This window comes from Euprymna scolopes, chromosome 45, assembly GCF_053919585.1.
Source record: "Euprymna scolopes isolate OS-2025 chromosome 45, ASM5391958v1, whole genome shotgun sequence".
Classification (NCBI taxonomy): domain Eukaryota; kingdom Metazoa; phylum Mollusca; class Cephalopoda; order Sepiida; family Sepiolidae; genus Euprymna; species Euprymna scolopes.
Genome location: NC_136526.1, coordinates 24,643 through 45,000, shown reverse-complemented (window position 1 = coordinate 45,000; position 20,358 = coordinate 24,643). Strand labels below are relative to the sequence as shown.

The 20,358-nt window shown below is 33.4% G+C and overlaps 1 long non-coding RNA gene across 1 annotated transcript; it reads left to right on the top strand.

The window, feature by feature from the left end:
* Positions 1 to 1,028: 1,028 nt before the first annotated feature.
* Positions 1,029 to 13,309, top strand: LOC145269098 (uncharacterized). Its single transcript, XR_013864954.1, has 2 exons — positions 1,029 to 1,293; positions 11,275 to 13,309. It is a non-coding gene; the product is annotated as an uncharacterized LOC145269098 (long non-coding RNA).
* The last annotated feature ends 7,049 nt before the right edge of the window (positions 13,310 to 20,358 follow it).

The window sequence follows — 20,358 nt, the reverse complement described above, 5'->3', positions numbered from 1 at the left end:
CTCATTAATAAAAGAAATTTATAATGGTGAGGCTTTAACAGGGGATCATTCGATTTGAAATTGAATGCTTTACCACTTAGCTATAACTCCAGATGACAAGAAATCTGTTTTTTCTTTTTAAGAAGAAATGATTTGCTGAGATTTTATTACCTCCCTTAGCCCGTGTAACATAAAATATCCCCCTGTAAAAATCCTTCTCTTTTATCAATAAGAAAGACTATTTTGAATTTTATACAGCAAAGCATCGAGAGTTGGAGTTGCAAGTTTTTGGAAGCAGTGTGTTGAATTTAATATTTTTGGCCCTTTGCTACGAAAACTGAATGACGGCATGTGTGTGAGAAAAAGCGAAAATAGTTCAGGGAGACGTCTAGTACAGAAGAACTCATTCTTTTTAAAATTTATAATTTAATGTTTATGTGGTTAAAGCAATCAAATGTTAAATTCGACACACTGCTGTCAAAATCTCGCGACTCTCGACGCTCTACTATAAAAACTTAACTTCAAAAAACTTAACTCTAGAACACGACACACTGCTGCCAATACTTGCTACTCTGACGTCCAAATCCAAAATCAATTCAGTCTCTGAAAAATCAATGTTTTTATATCCAACCGGAAGCATCCCATCTGCATGTTAGGTGACAATATCGAAAGCATATCAAGAAAAAAGGTGGACATTTTCTTTTTCGTTATTTTTCATTCTTAGTGTCCACGCAAAACTTTACAGACTGCACACAAACAGGTTTGTATTAAGTTTTTAAGTATTTAATTACAAAATACCAAATTATATTGCCTTTCGTAACATTTTAGAGCACAGTTTATTAACATCATTTAGAAATAAAATATAGTGTTAGTTACCATTAAATGAAAAAATTAAATTAAATTAATGAATCAGTCATTCATGTTTATTTAGATGACGTCACAATGGTGTAATCTCAAAGCGGTCCCTTTTCGTCATGCAAAGGTTAGAGGCTATGTTTAACCAACGTTTCCTTACACGTTTTAACAGAAGGAACAAAATAAGATTTACACCGTTTCGTAATGAACTTTCATTGTTCAGGCGTTTTTCTTTAAACGTTTAAATTGTTTTTCATTGTTAATTAATTTTTATTCTTTTCAATCTTCATATATACATTTTTTCTTAATAACTGGACACTAAAATAGAAATTATATCAAATTACTAAAGAAATCCCAACAAACCAATCGAATTGTTTTGAACACAATAGAAAGAAAAAAAAACAAAAAAAAAAACGAAATTGTGTTTTTTGTTAAAATTGCTATTGTACTTCCTGAAAGGTAAGAATTTTCCACATTTTTATTATTATTTTAATAACTATTACATAATAAATTTAAGGTATTTAAATATTTTTTAAAAGAAAAAAAAACGTCATTATTTATTTTTTTTCTTTTTCTTTTGGAATGAAATGTAAGAATTTTTCAGTTTTTTTTTTTTTTTTTGGTTATTGTTCAAAGTTAAATATGTTTTAAAACAATCTCAAACATTATAATATGTTGTTTTTTTTTGTGCTCATGGCTATGGTGACAATTAAAAGTAAAGAAATACCAAAAAAATGTATTAGTCACGGAACAAAAATGAAATATTCCAAAAATCACGTAATTTGATCAGGTATTATTATTTGAAAAAGAAGATCAAAGGCGTTAAAGTTTCGCACCCCTGTATTATAAAGCCATTTGGCGGAAGTGATATCAGACAAATTTTTAACTACATATGATCAAAACTATATCATGTATCTTCTTCTTTTTATTTTTTTTTTTTTTAACACCTTACGCTACAACAGAACACCGACCACTCTAATTTACTATTCTATGGGCATTTTAGATCGCTGACAATGAATCTTATAATCAAACCGATCGCAAATTTACCGTTTGCATGATATGAACCCCTGGAACCTGGGACTACTTTGTCCGATTTCACCGCTTTCGTTTACGCAATGCGTGGTCGGTTTCTTATTGAAATGTACGTTCGTGCGCGGATGTGCGTAGTCACTTGACATTTCGCAAGTTGCGTGAATAATACATAGCGGACATTTTAAATGACAAGAAATATTTTTCATAAAATAAAAAGTTTTCACCTCATTTGATAGTAATTAGAACAAATACTTTTCATGAAATTAAAAAGAAAATTGATTTCACCTCATTTAATAGTAAAAATAATGCTGTCAGTAAGTTTTCACGAGCGGTTTACTAGGTGTGTCAGAATTTTGGGGGAATTTTGACACCCCTAACACAAAACTGAGAATAAAATAGAAAAAACTCGTAATTTCTCTTTTTTAAAGTGGGTTGTTTATTTTCTTTATTTTATTTCTATTTAAGTTGTTTAAAAAAAAATAGAAATGTTATTTTAAAAATAAAAAAACAGTGTTTACAAAGTGCCTGCACACGTTCATGCAAACATTTTTTGTACGTAATGAAATCAATTGAATTTTACGAGTTAAATTTTTTTCAATTTTTTAACTTTAAAAATCTATTAAAATTTTTCTATTGGTTCAATTTTTATGATATTTTCAGGTTCAATGTGAAATTTTATGCTCTTTCCAATAAACTGAATATAATATTCTAGACAATCGTTTTTTTTTTTAATTCACCCCCCCCGCCGCATTTTGAAATGTCTATTAAAATGAAAATAATTAATTTTCTCACCTCGAATTTTTATATCACAAATTGAAGATAAAAGATCAATAAATAAAATAAGCTAATTTAGAACAAAAAAAGAACAGTTATTTGAAAATTTACCTGTAAAGTCCAAAGTTTAAAACCGTTTTTTAAAAACCATGTTGATTTTTTCTTGTTTTTTTAAGTGAAACCTTATAATCTTCTTATATTGTCCAGAAAATTTTTACAATTACGACAATTTTTTCTATTTCATTTAATGTTTTTTTTTTTTTTTAGACATTTAACAAAAAAATTCACTCCATAAAGAAGAAATAAAATATATTAAATCAAAAACTCATGTATTTCTTTGAAAGAAGAAAAAAAGAATCGAAAATTCATCTAGTGGTTTTTTTTAAAGGCAAAAACTGATAAGTAAAATGTGATCATTTTTCAAGTACAGTGACCATATTTTTCACGCACAAGGCTTGACGGCTCACGCATATGTGTTGTTTTGACGTTTTATAGCCCTTTTATCCATCCATATTTCAAAACAGAAACAAAGACAAGAAACACCGGCTTGCTAACACCGGTTAATGCTTACGTAATGGCGGTCTTTTCAAATGGTTGCTTAAAAAAAGTCCTTTCATTTAAAAAATACATGGAATATAAAATATAAATATGGATAAATTCTCCTAAATGAAAAATGGAAGCATCCATTGATTAGTATTTTATATAGGTAAGTGATTTTTTTGAATTTATATTTATTTATTATATTTTGATTAAGTTAAAATTTGTTGAGTTTCGTGAAATCTTTTTTAAAGAAAACTGATTTAAAAAAATATTGTACATTTTTCGATAAAACCTTTTATGATTTTTGTTTGGTCTTTCCTCCTTTTATTGAAAAAAAATTAGGGTTTAAATTACATTATTCATATTGTTATAAGCTTCAAAAGATAGCGAGTCTAATTAATCACTCCATTTTTAATGGTGACTCCTGACACTCCTAGCGGTTTACAAAAAACATATTTTTATGTTTTGAGGAGGGTGGGGGGTGAGGGGGGTATTCAATTATAAAACTTGTGTAGTTTAACAGGTGCTTCTGCAGTTTAATTAACATTTTTCCATAAGTGGCGTGCTGATATTTATCAAGTAGAATACCATTTAACATTTCACAAAAATTCTGTGTTTACTTTGGGGGGGGTGTTAGGGGCGAGGGCGGGTGTGTTGTAGCAGCTGTAAGATTTAAAACCAAACAATTTCTTAACATAACGTGTATTTTTGTTCCTATCCAAAGTGCCCTTTTTTGAGGAGCTGGATTTTTCCCACATTAAAAACCGACCTTGTGTCTAACTCTGATGTGGGGAGTCAAGTAAATAGAGACATAACGTGTATACTTTTTTCAGTAATTTTTTTTTAGAAAATAAAATTTTCAATTTATGGAAACATTTTTCTTGAAAGGTGAGTTTGTAAAAGTTAAAAACTAAATTTAAAGAATATTAAAATGGCTTCAACCTTCACTTATCAGTAAAAAACACCAAATTTGTTTTTGGAAAAAAAAAAAAAAAAGAAAAAAGCAAAACATATTCGATCAATTTTTGTGATTTTTGGAATATACCATCTTCATTAGGTAGGCAATAAAAGTTTTTCTTCATTTTTGTTTATTGCTATTATAGAGGATGAAGTCACCTTTTCTTGTAGCTGGGGAAATCATTCTCTATTGAATAAACAGATTATAGGTGTATGCTCCCCTTAGGCAAGGAATGAGTACATGAAATATTCTGATATAATTACAATCAAAGTAAATTTATTTACAGCATAGATACAAGTATTAAATTAAATAGATACAAGTATTAAATTGTTAAAGTTCATAGCAAAGATGATAAGTAAACATTATTTGCGTGTTTGCCTAGAGTCTTTCATGAGAGTTTAAATGGTGATTTGGCCATTGTTGTCGTCACGTCTGCATGTTGTGAAGCTCTGGGAGAAAGAGAAAGATGACACAAACTGGATGTGGAAGTAGATTGTATCGCCCCCTTGTAGCAAGAAATGATATTATTAGAGTTAAAGGGTGGTAATTGTGGTTACCTTAAAGTCATCAGTTTGTGTCCATGTGTTCACTTGCGTGGGGAACTCGGTTCCCATACTATATGTGCCGATCTGAAGTAACACTGTTTATTTTTTATTTAGGTACGTTTTACAATAGATAACAAACCGAAAAAGTGGTAAAAAATATATAGCAAATAAATATTACCAAAGGCAAGATAAGTTACTAAAATTAATTATCTAACCTAAATGGATAAGTTTATTTGTGTTTTAAATTGTTTTAAACCGTGTATTCATTTTGAAAGCCAATCAAGTAACACACAAGAACAAGGAAAAATATCTGACACGATATGATCACATCTTTGAAGTCTTGATAATCACTTAGAAATAGAAAAATTAGCAAAATACTGATAGAAACATATCTAATAAATATCACGGTGACATTGCCACGTATTATTCAAAGGTTTGCCTTTACAATTTAATTTGCTATAAACAAAATTTGGAGTTTGTTTTTCAATCTACAGCGATTGGAAAAGTGATAAAAAATCAAATATACAACAAATAAATGTTACTATAGCCAATAGAAGTTATTTTACAACCTACTCGCATAATTTTTTTTGTTTTTACATAATTTTGAATGCTTTTTATTCCATCTCAAATATTAACTCTTTAAATTATAAACTTTTAAATTTCCAACCCAGATGGCTGCCATCTTGTCCTTTTTGCCTAGTCTGGCCAGCCTTGTGTTCAATTTTCAGAAATTTTTTTCTTGGAAGGAGGGGAATTCGCCATTGGAGAGTCCCGGCCATGCAAGAAATTTTTTTTCTTTTTCTACAGAGAGGAGTCATTTTTATTTCTCGTTATTTTTGGGGGGAGGGGGGCTCAAATCTTCTCCTCTGTTTGCTCTCATTTTTAATTTAATATTTCGAGGAGGAGGGACGTGAGGGGATGGGTAGTGGTTGCAAAAATGATGCAGGTAGGTTGCAAACTAACTTTTATTTGCTTTGGTAACATTTATTTATTTATCCATTTATTTATCGTGGACTATTATCCTCATCTTCTAGTTGTTTCATGACATTTCTGCCAACTATTCCTCTGGCCTTCATCAGGTGGTTAACCATGATGGGATAGGAACGCTGAATCTCCTAACTGCATCCTGAACAATTACTGCCTTCCATAGTTGTTGTCATCTTAGCATGTTTTAACCAACTAAGCCTCTGGCTGGCTTTGGGTAGGATTGAAACCACTATCTTCAGACAATGCTCACCTGGAACTGTAGAGATTCAGTGTCTCTATCCACTGCTCCATGGGCCGCAAAACAAGTGAAACAGCAACTACAAGATGAGGGTAATAGTCCACAACAAATAAATGGATAAATAATACAAATTACTCGTCTCAAAAGAATTCCAATTAATTAAATAATTTAACATTTATTTGTTGCATATTTTATTTTTTACCAATTTTTTTGAATCACTGTGGATTGTAAAACAAATCTATATGTAATGTTATTTACTTATGTACATTTTCTTTGGTATTTTGTCGTTTATGTATTTTATACTATGGACATTTGTATTTTTTATTATGTACTTATTTTTTACTTTTGTATTTTGTCGTTTATGTACTTTTCTACTTTTGTATTTTGTCATTTTTATGAATCCATTTTTACTTTTTTCTCTATACAGTTACAGATCTTTGCCGTTTTTCTTTTAGGATTTTTTTAAAGTTAAGATTATAGAGGGAGATCAGTTTTCTATATAAATTTAATGTAAATTAATCACCTCCTTCATTAACACCGCCAGTTTGACAATGTTTTTTGTGTGTAAACTTTTTGACTGTTTCATTAAAGATATCCGTTTTTATTTTTAGTAATATTTAAATTTAAAATTGGGAATCACTTTTCTAAATTTAACATAAAATGATTCTCCATTCTTGGATCATCATCAATTTTTGGAAACTTAATTTAAATAAGGAAAGTACAACCAATTTTTTTTTCAATCACTTTTTACAAAAATGGCAATTCATTTTTTAACCGTTCATTTACTTTATTTTTATTTCTATCATTTCAAGAGTTGTGCAAAACAAAAGGTTTTGTCGTTGGCCCTATAGTTTACATAAATTAATGAACACTCGTACTCTGAATATATGTGCTCTGCCAATGACTTTACCCTCACGTTTTGCACCACAAAAACAATAACCAAATGATCCCAAACACACTAGTTTGCCCATCCAACAAAAACTAGTGACTGAGCACAACTAGTTAACATCCCCGCCTGCCTTCACTATAAGAGTGTTGCGAAGCCAGTGTACCCCACAAATGATATTTTGCTGATTTAATTAATAACCTTTCTTAGGTTAATTAATAACTGTAGTTAATTGTGGAGTAAATAAAGAGAACGTACCTTGACTTCTTTGAATAGCTTTTTTGTGTAAACATGTAAATAAACAGACATAAATTTCTAATTCTAATGCGTGCTAAGAAAATGTTACATTATTTTATTGGTTTAATTAATAATTTTGTTAAGTTAATTAATAACCTTAGTTAATTGTGAAGTAAATAAAGAGAATGTACATTTTCTTCCTTAAATAACTTCATATTGTGTAAGGTATATCTTGACAAAGAAACAAATGGATTAACAATGTAACCTTTTCTCAACACACAAGAGACAGAGAAATTCACATCCGTTTATTTACATATTTACATGAAGAAGCTATCTACTAAAGAGAGAGGGTACTTATGTGCTTTTTATACAAAAATCAAAGAGAGATAACTTAGAGTGCCTTCTTTAAAGTACACGTCATAAGTTCACAGACAAAGGGAAACGACTCCAAGCTGCTTATATCACAGATAAACGATGGTCAAAGAGAGACGACTCTTCAGTATTCAAAAATCCATCAACATTGATATCCCCAATATATTTTACTTGTCATTAGAATGGCACATTTCCAACCACAGATTGCTTCTCCAACCACTGCTACAATCAACTGCTGCTAAGTGCCCCTATGCCTTCAATACAATGTACAAACAGCGAATCCTACAACTCCATGCCAGTTTCTCATTTTGAAAACTTCTCTTACCTACATTGATTTCATTGACAGGATGATGTACATTTTGGAGATCTGATGGTGATAAGTACAAATCAACTTGAAATCTGCGAAAATTAAACATGGATTTTCTGAAAATGCACTGGACACTACTTGAACAACGATGCTCTACAGATACATTTTTCATATACCCAGACCAGCTGAATGGATTGATATGGTTCTTTATGAAGAAGTATGTTCTCTTCCTGGGTCTCTTAGCAAGATTACTAGACTTGCCTGCACACTAGAGATTCACCTGAGAAATTATGGGTGTTAACATTTGGTACCATCATCCGAGTTTGAGAATATTAAGCTGATTCCATTTTTTGATAGAAAGCTGTTTATTATTGTCGGTGCTATTGAAGAAAAGACATACATTACTACTAATGTTTGGATGCCTTTCGGAAAGACTTTTGCCCTCTTTTGACCAACTGACCCATGTTTGACCATGAAACCCTATGCCACTCTAGTCTTTTTAGTTAAGTTCACATTCAAAAATTTGCTATCAACATGAAGATCTACACTCAGAAGTGGCTAAATTCGGATTGCACCCTAGGCTTTCATCTTTGTGGCAGCATCCTTCTACTCTTCATGGCATTGTTTCAATGTGTGTTACTGCTCCTTGGTGGAATTGTCCAGTATCAGTCTGGCACTCTAGAAACATACATTTTCGCCATTGATCAATTTACAAGTGTTGTTACATATAATTTAGTGGATTCTGACTTCCATTACTGAGTTAGGCTGTGTGATACTATGAAGATGACCTGGGTCACTAAGTGCTGAGAGGAGAGGCAATAGACAAATAGGAAATAACTTACAATAAACAAAGAGATAGGAAATGACAAACTATGAATCTGTAGGTATTTTTAGATCAAGCTTTTAGATTTGACAAATGACAAGAGAAATCTGCAGAACGGAAAACAAAGAGAATCAATGACACTTGATTGGGGAGATCAATGAAATGCCTAGAGAGGAAAGGTCAGCCTCTGGTTAGCCGGGATAGGGGAGCTGAGATTGCAATGCCAGTTAGTAGTGAGTTAGCAGCAGACATTATTAAGGGAGTACCATTTGGTTCCTTTCCTCTCTGCTAACCAGGTTATCTCGTCAGCTAAGTGCAGTCGACTAAAATTTTCTTTAAGGGAAAAGAAGATTTTAATTGGTGACTATTGTATGCTGAAAATCACGTAGGCAAATAATATAAGTGTACACATTAAATATTCGTTTATGGTACATTCAATTCAGTAACAAATTGTAATATTATATACATTTTTAAAAATTTACCTGTATAATTTTAAAAAAATCACGGGTTCATAATTTTAATTAGTTTAACATGCAGGGTGAATGATAAAATTGTTGCCTTAGAAAAGATGACATGATTCCATTTCCATTTAATGAAAACCAGTTTTCTTGTTTTGTTGCCAAACATCTACTAGTTGGCCAGTTGTGTACAAATCCCAAGAGCAATAGGAGCCTTATATCATATCTGAAAGTTACACAATGTTCAATAAGCAAAATTGGAGATGTGCTGCTGTACAACTCATGTTCTCTACTGATCCAAGTTATGGCAAAAGGACAATCGCCAGCATCCTCAAAATGTAAATCTGGACGGTTCAATGCTTGAGAGCACATCTCAACGAAGTTTTCAGCCACTGTTATGGTCTTTGGTGGGGTTTCAAGTGAGGAACATATCATGCAACCACATATCTTTGCAGTCGCTTGAAAGTCAACACTAAATTCTACCTGGATGTGCTGAACAGTGTGGGGATCCCCTGGTGCAATCAGATGGCCACTGGCAGACCATAGGTGTGACAGAAGGACTTGATGCTGGGCTCCAGAAGGAGTGCTACAACTTTGTATCCTTCTCTCACTGGCCCCACCTCTTCTCCCGACCTGAACCTGCTGGACTACTTCATTTGGTCATACGTTGAGGACATCACTAACAGGACTGTCCACAACACCAAAGCCAGCCTGATTGCTGGCATAGGTTCCCACCGGTGCTTGTGGAAAAAGCATGCTCCCAATTCTGGACCCGTATCAAGACAATGATTAAAGTTGAAGGTGGCTACAAACTTGGGTGAAATTTAGGCCAAAGAGGATTATTTTTGTCCCCCAAATTGCAAATTTTCTAAAACGTCCATAATCCAAACATCCATAGTCCAAACAGCACCCAGGTTTCTTATTTCTGGACCAAAACCAATCCTCTGAAAAAATGGGTTCCTTTATTTAGATATAACTGAAAATGCAGATTTCTCTTTGTTTTTGCCTAAATTTTATGAGGTGTTCATAAGAAAACCTCTGAGGGTGGTGGTGTCAGTGGTAGATGATATGGGCTGCAATGTCCCTTACATGAAATTTTCTTTTCTTCCATTTGTTTTCTCACATTCAATGTTTCAGTTATTAAATTTCTTTTACTAGAAATTTTATTTTGTTAAAAATAAAAGAAAATATTTTCATGCCTGGCTTATAGTATTTGGCTTTGAATAATATTCCATAAATTGCAATAACATTTTCTTAGCATTTTATCTTATTTAGTTCAGTGAATAAAATAATAAGAAAATTTTATCCTTAAAGTTGAAACACTTTATCCTTTTAAACACTAGTTTGTTAAAAATAAAATAAAATAAAATATTTTCATGCCTGGCTTTTAGTATTTGGGTTTGAATAATATTCCATAAATTGCAAGATGTCCTTATCATTTTCTTATGTTATTATTTAATTAAGTGAATAAAATAAGAAAAACATTTGAGCATCAGAAATAGTCAGAATCCAATATTATTTAATCCAGTAAGTAAAATATAACTCAATATATAATCTAATTTATAAAAGGCTATATATCTGTCTCCATATTTTCAGACTCTATCTCTTCTGAAACTAAAAGTCACGGAGCAGCGCTAGGGGCCTCAAATGACTGGATGTTTTACGGACCCTTCTTTTATGGATCTTTAGCCAGCTAGAATAGTTTTTAAGGGGTCAAAAATCGGTCAACATTGAAAAAGTCGTTATACATTTTGTACATTCATTTTAGTTTAGTTTTAATTTTTAATCAGTTCATATGTGTGTCACATTGTTACAGCTTTGAGTGCTATAATTTTGCTTTCAGTTTCGATTCTAGCTGATGGCGCCCAAATATTTTTCGTACTTTTGAAATCACAACTCTATAATAATATATACAAAATCTGGACAAATTAAAATATCATATTTAAGCATATTTTATGTCCAGGCAAAGCCGAGAGCCTCCTGCTAGTTGAACATATGAATGTAATAATCAAACTTCAAGTTGGTGGCTTCTGACATATTAAATATAGTATAATCTTTAAAGTTGATAACATAAACATGTAAACATACTAGTTTTTCCAAAGAAAAGTTTTTAATTTTTTTAATAATGAAAATAAGTTCAATTTTGTCCTTAAAGTTGAAACACTTTACCCTTTTAAATACTAGTGGTCATCACCTGCAAGACATCTTTGTTTACAAATAACATGTATAAAACCTAATATTATTCCTTTAAATGTATGATAAATATTATTTTTCTATTTTCAGAATCTTCATCAATCAAAACAAATCATCATTAGATTTGATTGGAAATTTATTCTGACGAGGATTTAACAAATGGAAATGTTTTAAGAATTTGAAAATCTCTTTAATGAAGTTAAAAGGTGTGAAAGGAGAGAAAATATATTCTTGTGAATTTTTGTCAAGTCAAATTTAATGAAAATCTAGTGGAAAAACATTTTCCTGACAATTATATATGCATTTAATGTTTTCCAAGTCTTATTTAATCCAACAAGAGCAGGGATAACGGCTGCATGTGTATAAAGCTATGATATTTAAAAGTTCAAGGACCCTCAATACTCATAAAGAATTTTAAAAAGTCATCATCTTAATGGTGAAAACTATCATTAGACACTACTTAAATTAAAATAGTCTCCATTTACCAAACTCTGGGATTATAGTGAATTATATATGAACACATTTTGCTAAAAATGTCTAATATTTCCACTCTACAATCAAAATTAGAATCTGATGCACAAGATTCGTGTGAACATTCTGATCCTTTCGTTTCAAATAATAAGAAACAACATAAAATAACAAAGCAAAAAGAGAAACCGTTTTCTTGTGAAATATGTGACTTTTCTTTCACAGGTAAAATCCAATTGGTGCATCATGTGCGAACACATACTGGAGAGAAACCATATTCTTGTGAAGAGTGTGGCACTTGTTTTACAACTAAGTACAGTATGTTGAAACATGTGCGAACACACACTGGAGAGAAACCATATAATTGTGAAGTATGTAGCTCTTCTTTTTCACAGAAATCATATTTGTTGCAGCATGTGAGAACACACACTGGAGAGAAACCATATTCTTGTGAATACTGTGACTTTTCTTTTAAAGACAAATCCAATATGTTGAGGCATATGCGAGTACACACTGGTGAGCGACCTTATTCTTGTGAAATCTGTGACGCTTCTTTCTCACAGAAAACTACGATGCTTTCCCACATGCGAACTCACACTGGAGAGAAACCATATTCTTGTCAAATCTGCGATGCTTTTTTTACGCAGAAATCAACACTACGTGTACACATGCGTACACATGAAGGTGAGAAACCATATTCTTGTCCAATATGCAGCTCGTTGTTTGCGCATAAATCTTCTATGCGTGTACATATGCTAACACATTCAGAAGAGAAACCTTTTTCTTGTCAAATATGTGGGTCTTCTTTCAAATTAAAATCCCACATCTCACGTCACATGAAAAGGCATACTGGAGGAAGGGCAAGAGACCACAAGAAAACTGGAGAGAGTTGATATTCTTGTAAATTATATTGTTCTATTTTTTTATTTTTTTACAAAAATCGAAATTTCTCTTGCAGATTCGAAAACATGTGGAGGAATACATAAGTCCAAGAAAGATCCATTACATAAGCATTCAACACGGTGCCATTTCATAAGATATACTCATTTTAATATTTTAGTTCTTATTTCAGTTTGGTAGAGCTGACAAATAAAAAAGTAAATTTTAATTTTAAAGATATTTCTTTCAATGAATTGTTTTATTTTTATGTTAGGTAACTTCAAAAGTAAAGCTGTATGAAAATACAAATGTATTATATGGTAGTAATTCAATTTTCTATCTATAAATTGAGTGTACACATGTGTTTGCTATATTTTTGTCAAATATATGGACCTTCTTTCAAACTAAAATCTCATATCTCATGCCACATGAAAAGGGATACTGTTGGAAGACAAAGAAACCACAAGAAAACCGGAAAGAGTTTATATTTTTGAGAATTATGTTGCTCTATTTTTTTTACAAAAATCAAAACTTCTCATGCAGATTCGAAAATGTAGTGAAATACATAAGCACTCAACACGGTGGCGCTTTTGTAAAATATACTTATTTTAATATTTTCATTATTTCAGTCGACTTTTGATATACAGAACTAACAAAAAGTAACTTTTGATTTTAATTACACAGAAGAACTGACGTTTTTTAGTGTGGATTTTGCAATATCAGATTAGATGAAAGTCTGAAAAAAATCTTGAATAAAAACAAATACATTAAAATGTCAGACGAGCGATTTGTTTAATAAATCTCCCAGTTCCTTCGGAGCTAAAGCTGAATTATCTCTTGTTACTGAATGGAAATATAGATAATGTAATTCAATTTTCTATCTATAAATTTACTGTACATATGCATACACATGAAGAAGAGAAACATTTTCTTGTCAAATATGTGGGTATTCTTTCAAACTAAAATCCCACGTCTCGCATCTGAAAACTTGAATGCCTACTAGACACTTTCCTCGAGTGTCTAACGTTTCTCTGTACAGGAGTTTGTCAGAACAACTTAGCATGAGAATAATTTTTCCTAGAAGTAAACCATGACCAAATATTCAAAATCACATAGTATTCACAGCCCAAATAAGATCTCCTTTATATGGCTAGCCCACATTAGCTTTTACAAGGAATGGTTCACCTTCTCCAAGTGATGTTACCTCAAGTAATAGCACGAAACTGCATACTCAACCAGACTAGATAAATTCTTGTCCTGGAATCCAGTAAGGCCAAGAGACCAAAACGAAAGATATACTACAACATATGAAAATGGTTAATTGAGGAGAGAAAATTATATGCTCAATTTTTTTAGAGATAAAGGACTTTAATGGAACATTTAAATATCTATGTATCTCATGTTCACGTGTTAGCCCCAGGTAGTTGGCCCCTTGATTTCTGAGAACTTCGAATGAAGTAAAATAAAACAAAAAGAGGAAGACTAAGAGACCACAAGAAAACTGGAGAGAATTGATATTCTTGTGAATTATGCGGCTCTATTTTTTTGTTACAAAATCAAAATTTCTCATGTAGATTCGAAAACAATATCAATGAGTGCCCTCTACCAAAACCTGGATAGCGTGCATGAGCTGCAACCATCGAAAAACCCAAGGTTACAAGCAGGGACCCCAAAGTCAGTCCCTAAGCCATTATTAAAAAAGAAAAAGAATGAAAAAACAAATATCAAAAGCGCAAATATTTTTCTGATTGTTTTATGATTTGTGAGAAAGAGAAAATGAGCAAGTAGTTTAAAGCATGTATGGCCCTCATTTGATAGTGAACTGAACATGTTTATCTTTTCTCGGTTGCATGCACATAGGTTAAGTTATAGAGAAGTACCGAAAATAAAAAAAGGAACACATGTTTTGCATGCACATGGCCAGTTGTAAAGAAAAACTGAAAATAAAGGGGAAACAAGAAACTGTTTTGCATGTACATGATTTAGTCACCTCAATAGGACTAGTAAAGTGAAAAAAGGGAGTTTATCAATTGAAAAAAATGCATGTGTAGGCGAATATAAAAATCCATGACTCATGAGCTGTGGAAGCTTATAATCGCATGAGTGCATGTTTAGTTATTGAATGAGTGCCATTTTCTCTGATGATAAGAACTATGAACTACATACAAGTACTTATGCACACATATTTAAGTATATACAGCAGAGCAACCAGAACCGTAGACTAGAACATTTTTTGCATGCTGAATGGACAATTTTTGTCAGTTGCTTTTTATTGACTTTGATTGTAGAATTACGAGTTCCGGGTCAGGCTTCTGGTGCAGGTCGCATATATGCCAATTATGACTAATTGACAAGTGAAAGGAAGGGGCGGATGTAACGGGATCCCAGGCAGTGCCAGGTATCCTATACAGCTAGATGAAGATGGGAGAGAATGAGGTATGGTTAGGGGGGCATGCTGACACTTGGTCTAGGAAAAACAGATGTTTATGAGATTTCTGTCCACCAGAGAAGAAATAGTATCTTTTTCAATGAAAAGAAAATATAAAATCTGATAATAGAATTCGTGGAACAAGAGATTGTTTTCGAGTTGGATTTGGTAAAAAATGAATTTTAACTACTAATTGAGTGAGACAGGTACAATGACTTGGGTTCAAAAGGTCTGGTTTGGTGTCTGGGAGATGTCATTTGGGTCCACCTGTTGTATTTAACTATCAGACCACCAAGCCAGTGTTAAGTTAGTTGGACAGATAAATAAATAAATTGGACCTAGGGAGAGATATGGTCATGAAAGAGGAAGAAGAGGGTCACAAGAAAATGAAAAGAATAAAATAAGGGGATAGAGAAAGGAGTTCACGAGAGAAGAAAAAGAATAAGATAATGGGATAGAGAAAAAAAGAGATTCAGAAAAAAAGAAAAGTAATCTTCAATATGACAGAGGGGAGAAGAGGGCAGTTTTATAAAAACGATTGGCTTTTTAGAGTTAGAGTTCTTTACTGGCTGGCATTGAGGCGTCAACATCGCTCTCACCCTGCCGGAGGGAGGGGCGAACCCCTCATAAGATCTAAGTTGAAAAGCTCTTGTTCTTTGCTGGGAAATTAATTAGAGGAACTTAAGTTATACAGCCTGCATCATGAAGCTCGGATCAAAGAACTCGACTTTAAACAAGTGTAGAATGATTTATGAATAATTATTTTGTTGGTTTTTACGAAAATGAACCAGAGTTTTTCTTTCTTTCTCGATTGCCGGCCTGAATGAAGATGCAGTTTATTTCAGGTATGCCGTGACGCCAGATGATGAAAGAGATAGACTGGATTCAGCAAGAAGCCAGAGTGACAGCCCGAAATCGACAATGTTGCCACACAGACTTAGGGTCATGCACATTTCGCGTGCCCTGAGCAGCAGAAAGATATTTTCCAGTGATCAGTGAGAGTCTGGTCACCCATGAGGGGTCCACCACTAGACAAGTAAGAATGTAGCCTTGCTGGGTTGCATCTATGGTCCTGTGAGCTGGGAGCGACGAACACGGCCAAGAGTACATCACAAGTATGCTCCCGTGAACCAAGATAGCGACGGATGCAGCCCAGCCCTCGGACAAGAGAGGGTGTTAGGGTTATATTATTTCCCATTGTTTTATGTTATTTTTAGTGCATTTAATTGTTAAAATAGAGCTGATTCTAAAGTCATTAAGATTAAGTTCATACAGTTATTTCCCTTGATATTATGCCATTTTTAGTTGGTTTTATTGAGAAAATAGATGTAATTCTAAAGACATTTAGATTAACGTCACAGAATTATTTACCTTAATTTTATGCCATATTTTAGAGAAAATACAGCTTATTCGTTGAAGATTTAGATTAAGTTTATACTGTTTTTTTTTACTATTGATTTTATGCCATTTTTTATTCGTTTAATACAGAAAATAGAGCTTTTTCTAAAGATATTTTTATTAAGTTCATACAGTTATTTTCCCTTGTTTTTATACTATTTTAAATCTGTTTAACAGAGACAATAAATGTGATTCTAAAGACATTTAGATTAAGTTTATACAGTGATTTCCCTTGATTTTATGCCATTTTTGGTTTGTTTAATAGAGAAAATGGAGCTGATTCTAGAGACATTTAGAAGTTAACACAGTTGTTTCTCTGGATTTTATGCCATTTAATTAGTTTAATAGAGAAAATAGAGCTGATTCTAAAGATATTTAGATTAGGTTGATACAGTTATTTCCCTCGATTTTATGCCATTTTTTATTTCGATTAATTGAGAAAATAGAGCTGATTCTAAAGACATTTAGATGAAATTCATACAGTTATTTTCCTTGATTTTATGCCATTTTTGGTTTGCAGGATAGAGAAAAAAGATGTGACTTTTAATTGTGAAATTAAGATAGAGTTAATATACTTATTTTCCTTGATTTTATGATATTTTCGGTTAGCTTAATAGTAAAAAGAGAGCTGATCATAAAGATATTTAGATTAAGTTAATACAGTTATTTCCCTTGATTTTATGTCATTTTTGGTTCGTTTAATAGAGAAAATAGAACCTATTCTTTGAAGATTTAGATTATGTTTATACAGTTATTTCTCTTGATTTTATGCCATCTTTAGTTGTTTGATTTATTTAAAAGAGAAAGGAAAGTTGATTCTAAAGAAATTAATAATAAGTTAATACATTAATTAGTTGTGCTTAGTTTGTTTTTTTTCCTTGCTTACTTTTAAATTCTCCCACAGCAAAACACCAACCACGTTCTCTCCCAGCTTTAATAAATAATTAATTCCACGCTCTGAACTAAGGAAGGCTAGAGATAAAAATAGCTTAGGAAGGATAAATTTCCCGAAATTAGCACAAACATGGATTTATTTTACCTGCCGTCAAAGTCAGTAGAACTTTATTTAAGTAATATACTTAATATCTACAATTACCATATGCTCGTTTGTATTAATAAAGAGGCCCCGTTGATATCTCTACCAAACCACTGGATATAGCTTATAATTAACTGTTGCTATATTTGTAACTGAAATCTACAGTGATCTTAACTGCGTCACTAGGACTATTTTCTGTATATATACAATGTTTTGTCCCTGACCTTAATGATAGCCTATAAATACGAATGCCGAATCACAGTGTAATAATTGTTTCTCTTTACCTCCAAGACGACTGCCTTTGTCTAACCTGCATGCTAAATAGGGAAAAAGAAGAAAAAAGATTTTTTTTTCTGTTTCCCAAGCTAAAACATTACTTGAAACTCTAAATCCTAATGAAACTCTACTGTAATCTGTAAGTTAATAATGCCGTACCTTGAAAGTTAACAATCTGCTCCCCGCCTCTAGCTGCCACTAAAACTCTACATTACACACGCCTTAGTAGTGGAATCCTTAGCCTCCAGCTCCTTACCTTCACATGCTAACCGCCTAACAGTCATCACTAAACATCTATACATTTCTACCTCTAAGACATGCATTAGAGTTCATTCTTATCCAGTTTGGTACTTACCAGCCAAAGTATGCACTCAGAGGCAAAGCGATCTTCATTACATAACAATGCCTCTTCCTAGATAGTTTTGCAACGATTAATACAAAACCAACTCCGATACTCCCTGTTCTGCAAAACGCTCGATGACTCTTAAATGAAAAGTGAAATTATCTTCCTTCAATAGTAGAAATACACTAACACAACTTCTATCTCTTCGCATCTACTGAAAACTTGCCCAAATATCTATTTACTTAATTATACATATGGAATACGCCATGACTTAAAATTTACCTCCAGTTATACCCGTACTGTACTGCACCTACATCTTAATCCTCCTGTCATCTAAATATACAGTGACTGGGCAAAATTCTTAGCTCAATTCGTAATACCTACTCACACTGTAACGTTAAAAAAAATCTAAAGGTAAAAGTCTTAATCCACACTAACGTCTTTCTCACAAGTCTGCTCACATAGTTGCTTCCACTGCATGAGTTTTTTGTTTTTTTCTCCTTAGTAACAATGAAATAGCAATGTCCCTAAATCACTTTGAGGAGTTTAACTATTCATTAGATATACAACCTCTACAAACTAACCCTGTAACATTAACTAACCACACGGGGTCACAGAAATACCTGGATTAGGACCCAGGTGCAAAGCAAACCCTCTCAGGGCTGATGGACCCAGTAGATCTTCCCAGATCATCCGTCTAGGAGAAGGAAAACTCTGAAACTAAACCTAAGGGGAGGGAGGCCTCTCCAGTCTTGGACGACAACCTTCCTAGAGCTGGTGACTCAAACAAATTACCGGTCTGCAAACCTAAACTGCCTAAGGAGTAGATAGGCTCTGTCTATTGCCCGGCTTCTATAGTCCTTCTTAGCCTATTAGTCAGGCGCAGAGATGCTATCACAGTGATTCGACAAAACACTCAGTGGTAGATCTTGTTTCTTGTCTAGGGCAATGAACATTGTTTTCCCCACTCCCGACACATCCCACCCCTCAAAACTGGGCACTTGGGAATGCTTGAGTACCACATATGCCTGTGCAATTAGATTGGGTTGACCTACTTCTGATGGGTTGAGGGTATCAGATTGGCAGTTCCTGGCTGCTGTTTCTGATTGATAGTACAGGAGCGCTAACTCTTTGGTAGCACTTAGAGCGGCTGCTCCATCAACAGTTGTATAACATCGGGATGTTTGTAGTGCCATGTCGTGCATGGAAAGGTACCCTGCACTAATCCCCAATGGGCTTTGCTGAGGTCACAGTCCTAGTTGAAGAAAGATCAGCTGATGGTCTACTTGTGTTGCATGTCTGATACTCTGCATAACCTCTTGTTCAGCTCCCCCTTACCTAACTGAAACTCTTTAAAAACATGATGACAGTACAAACAAAAAATAAGCTTAAACCAGGCTTAGGGACAAACAAATTCAACTTGTCTCCTCCCTTGAGGCTTGCATTCACGAACATCCGTGGGCTTAGAACTAATTTAGCAGATGTTGAAGCATTTCTCGTAACAAATACCCCGGATATCTTAGCACTGTGAGACTAACCTACACTCCGCCATCCGCTTTAACTACTTTAACATGCCTGGCTATCTCCCACTCTGCCGTAAGGACTCTGACAGACATATGCACAGACTTGGAGTCTACATTCGTAACACCCTCCCCTTGACTAGAGAAACAAACCTAGAAGTAGACGATCAAGCCTTTATGTGCTTTAGACTAAACATACAACATAACATTAGCTACTTTTATTTTCTCTACAGCTCTCCCTCGACCCAGGACTACACCATAATAAACAAAGTCTCTGACAGCATAGACGCAGCACTCTCCCTCGAGACTAGCGCACAAATACATGAATTTGGTGACTTTAATGTCCACCACAAAAACTGGCTTGGATTCTCTACTTACACAAATGCAACGGACAACACAACACATAGCTTTGCTATATCTCACTCCCTATCACAAATGGTTACGTTTCCAACCTGTTTCCCTGACCAGCAAGAACAACACGCATCACTTCTAGATCTGTTTCTGAGCACAGTTCCCAATAATTGTATAACAAATGCTAACAGCCCACTCGGGAATGCTGATCATGCAGTGATAATGGTCGAAATCGCCCTAAACTCTAGACCCAAAACTGAAGAGCCAGTGCTCAAAACAACGAGATATTATAAAAAAGCTAACTGGGAAGCCATTAGAGATCTTATCAGAGATGGCCCATGGGGAAATATTTTTTCTCTTCCTGCTGAACAGTGCGCAAATGAGAACACTAAATGGTTCAAAACGGCAATTGAAGCACATGTTCCCATGCGGAAATTTTATAGCAAGCCCCACTCTCCCCAATGGTTTACTTCTA